The sequence below is a fragment of the Trachurus japonicus genome, chromosome 13 (genome assembly GCF_045865225.1).
Source record: "Trachurus japonicus isolate A0001 chromosome 13, Traja_1.0".
NCBI lineage: Eukaryota > Metazoa > Chordata > Actinopteri > Carangiformes > Carangidae > Trachurus > Trachurus japonicus.
Window position 1 is genome coordinate 33,426,492 of NC_140919.1, and position 4,005 is coordinate 33,430,496.

Here is a 4,005-nt window from a genome sequence, read left to right on the forward strand (position 1 = left end):
CCAGGACCTTCTTGTGAGGCAACAGTGCTAACCACTGCGCCACCGTGCTGCCACAAACACACACACACGTTACTCTGCTCTTTCTCTCTGTTCCTGCATGTGCTCTCTGAACTGGGCTGCCTGACTGTTCTTTTGGGCTTAGAGAGCATGGACGGCCCAACCTGACCGGACGTCTGGTTCGAGTCGGGTTTGTACTCAGCCTGGCCGGGCTGGTGTCAAGCTTCTTCTTTTTATTTATTTTTTGGCCAGGCTCGGACCAAAAATGAATGCTTGTGTATCGATCCGTGTCGGGTCCAGGCTTCAACAACCACGGGTCAGCCCGTTACAACTCCAGCTTGATGAGCAGGGTGAGTATTTGTGTGAGCCTGCACACAAACACCGTGCGGAGGAAAAGAGCCAAGAAGAGATGAAACCTATCATCTTATTTGTGCCTTTTCCAGTGGATTTTTCAACTGCTGTAGTAGATCTTGTCTATATTCAGTTTGTGGGTAATCTATTATTTTGTTTCTCAACTTCTAAAAGTTTCATTTAAGGGGGAAGGGCATATTTGAGAGGGAGGGCATTGCCTCCTCTTGCCCCAGCATACATCCGGCCTCAATTCACCACTGTCATTAGGATACATCCTCTGAAGACCATGAGAGTCTTAACAAAATGTCATAGTGTAGTTTTTCTTGGTGATCAATGAACTTACTGACATTGCTATCCCTAAAGCCATTCAATGTTAAATAATCACAGAGATTCAACAGTAGGGGTGGGGAGAGGTTCATTCACACCCTGTGTTTGTATGTGAAATTGATCAAAAACAACAACAGAAACTGCACATCCTGCAATATGCTACAAGAAAAATAGTCAAATCTGAAGGGAAATATGATGTCACATAACAGTATGCATTTTCATAAGTTGCAGCAAATTGAGTTCTGAGGGCCTCTGTATTCTTACACACACAGGATATCTATATTTTTCAAATGCATCTCTGAGAAAGAAAAAAAAAACTTTTTGGAGGAGACACATGATGCATCTGTAGTTGCAATAGCCTCTGAACCGTGTTGACAATGATGACGCAGTTAGCTGATGTCTCCCTTGTGTCACAGCTGTCCCTAAAAACTCTTGATACACAGCTGTTGCTCAGAAAGCTGCACAGAGCTCAGGAGAGGACATTCATTAATGGAGGCATGGTTTACCAAAATGAAAGATCTTACACCCTTTGAACTGTTGATACATTACTGTCAAATTTACTCTTCATAGATGCCGTGCTGGTGATGTGCATTTTTTTGTTTTTGTTTTGGTCAATCGCAATTTCTTGTCATTGCAGCTTTGAGTTCCTTCATTCAATCACCACAGGATAAGCAGGTGTCAGGATTTTAAATGTTATGTTTTAAGTGAAATCTGAAATATATGGCAAACAATAACTCACTGAATCCTGGTGGTGAACTGTTATTACGCAGCGTTAATTACCGGCTCATTTTGGTTCAGGTGTTTGTATCACTTTTCCTTTGCATCAACGTTATGCTGCTCATAACATTTTTTATAAAAGATGTGTTCTACACAGCTATGCGCTACATCTTATTTGCTGTTACATTATTGTCTGATTGTCTGGTCTTGATTGTGACAAATTTCCTGCTCATCTTCAGCTATTTTCATTTGACGATGCAAATGTGGTTGTGTGTCATTTTCTATTTTCTGTCATCTATATACACCATGGTTACACCATTGACTCTGGCAGCAATGACCCTTGAGCGCTATGTGGCTATTTGCATGCCCCTGCGCCATGGAGAGCTGTGCTCCACACGCAATACTATGACCTGTATTTTCATTGTTCATGGCCTTAGCTCTGTGCCCGGTGTTGTTATGCTCCTTGTCTTCTTTGCATCAGCCTCTCCCAGCTTCTACAAACAACCCAGGGAATGCTCTGTGGAAATCTTTATCTTACACACCTGGCAGACTCATCTTCGGTCAGCAATAAGTCAGTTTTACTTCTTAGTCATGTTAATCGCCATTGTGTTCTCTTATGTCAAAATCATGAAAGTGGCCCAAGCTGCATCAGGAGATAATAAAAAGTCCTCAATGAAAGGGCTCAGAACTGTGGTTCTTCATGCTTTCCAGCTGTTGCTCTGCCTCATGCAGCTGTGGTGTCCATTCATAGAAAATGCTGTACTTCAGATTAATTTCATGTTGTACATCAATGTCAGATACTTTAATTATATTGCTTTTTATCTCACTCCACGGTGTCTGAGTCCTCTCATTTATGGTCTCAGAGATGAAAAGTTTTTTCTTGCACTTAAGTACTATACTCTCTGTGGCATGTGCAGGAAAAGACTTTTTCATTTGACAAATTAGAGCTCCACATTTGGTAAATGGTAAATGACGATCTCTTTCTTTGTAGGGCTGTGAATGCAATGCTAATGTTTTTGCCTAACTTTAATGTTTCTTTTCATTTATTTTGCGTTATCATGTCCATAATATTCTTTTTCATGTTTATCTTATCTATAAAACACTTAAGTCCTTTGAAAAATAATTAACTCTGTCATTACTTATATGGTTTGTCTTTTGTATCTGTTTAATAAATGTTGAAAGCAAAAAAAGGAAGATTTACAATCTACAATTTATAGGAATACTCTCTTTTCCTCTATTCATGCCTACCTGTTTTTTGGAGATAATTAATTCTCTGTGCATTTATTGTCAGATGTGACCATCTACATTGAAGGTAGCCTGTCATGATATGATTCAGTGATTCCCCTTGGCCATAGACCACTGACTAAATTTTGAGTGCCCCAGCAGTTCTCTCTGAACAATACATACATTATTCATGTTGGACACCGGGCCGGCTCTACGCAGGGTGCCCCCTCAAATAAATGTCTTGCCCCCTCAAATCCAAATTTTAGAAGTTGAGAAAGCACATTTTAATATACTCAAAAAATGTGTATATTTCCAAAGAGAAAGAAGTTAAGTTGGGGGTCCGCCCGCTATTCAGACATCCCTCTAGACATGCCGGTAGTCCGACACTTTTTGATACCGCTATTCTGACACGTTGTCTTTTTTTTTTTTTTTTTTTTACAGCTGCGATACCCAGGCGCTTCTCTCTCTCTCTTTTCTTTTCAGCATGCCTATCACTGGTTTGATGAGGGAGTGATGTTCTTAATCTCAACAACTAAACCATCAAGTCACAAACAAAACTGACACACATGATAAACAAACAGAACTATGCTGCAGTTTGTTTGTCAAGTTAACCTGTCACCTTCAGCACCACGGACAGCGCGGCGGATGAGCCGCGGAGAAGCTGCAACTGGGCTCTGGGCTTAGGGCCTGGGGCCTCATTTATCAAAACTGTAAGTAAGCAGTGTAAAACTGCTGCTACTAAATTTTTTGCTTAAGCCTACGGCGAAAAGACACCCAAAATATTTACACCTTTTTCAGATCTATCAAACTGTGCGTGCACAACTCTCCGCAATTTCACTTTGATAAATCAAACTACTCAGGGCGGATCTCATCCAACCCCCGGTGCCTTGCCACTGAGGAGCTTCCGGACTACCTCAGTGACTTCAGCTTGGGTGATGAATGAATCAACCTCTGAATCCTCAGCCTCTGCGTCCTCGACGGAAGGCGTGTCAGTGGGATTGAGGAGATCCTCAAAGTATTCCTTCCACCGCCCGACAATATCCCCAGTCGAGGTCAACAGCTCCCCTCCTCCACTGTAAACAGTGGAGGCGGAGCACTGCTTCCCCCTTCTGAGGCGCCGGATGGTTTGCCAGAATTTCCTCGAGGCTGACCGGTAGTCCTCCTCCATGCCCTCCCCGAACTTTTCCCAGAACCGAGTTTTTGCTTCCGTGACCACCCGGGCTGCCGTCCGCTTGGCCTTCCGGTACGCGTCAGCTGCCTTGGGAGTCCCCCGAGCTAGCCAAGCTCGGTAGGACTCCTTCTTCAGCTTGACAGCATCCCTTACTTCCGGTGTCCACCACAGGGTTCGGGGATTGCCGCCGCGACAGGCGCCGGAGACCTTATGGCTGC

At 43.3% G+C, this 4,005-nt stretch overlaps 1 pseudogene; it reads left to right on the top strand.

Annotated features, from left to right (window-relative positions):
* Positions 1-1,395: 1,395 nt before the first annotated feature.
* On the top strand, positions 1,396-2,337 carry LOC146976339 (odorant receptor 131-2 pseudogene; annotated as a pseudogene).
* The last annotated feature ends 1,668 nt before the right edge of the window (positions 2,338-4,005 follow it).